The sequence below is a fragment of the Penaeus monodon genome, chromosome 29 (assembly GCF_015228065.2).
Source record: "Penaeus monodon isolate SGIC_2016 chromosome 29, NSTDA_Pmon_1, whole genome shotgun sequence".
NCBI lineage: Eukaryota > Metazoa > Arthropoda > Malacostraca > Decapoda > Penaeidae > Penaeus > Penaeus monodon.
In genome coordinates, this window is record NC_051414.1 from 11392018 (window position 1) to 11392326 (window position 309).

Genomic DNA, 309 nt, shown 5'->3' on the forward strand with positions numbered 1-309 from the left:
AGTTCAAGTTTAAAAGATCAGTATCGTAATCACTAAACTTGTTCATTCAACAAGGACAGCAAACAAACATTGCAAGCAAAGTTGTAATTGTCCAAACAGAAGGTAAAATACGTAATAAAATATGGCGAGAAATCCCCTAGAGTTTTCCGGAAATTCTGCGGAGCCTTTTATTGTCGGCAAAAATGGTGAATAAATTCTAATATAAAAATAACAGTATTTCTACTGGAATTTATAAGTAAAGGAGAGACGGACTAAGGGGGGGGGGCGTCGGCATCCCAAGGAACTATAATCGATGAATGAGTACGATGG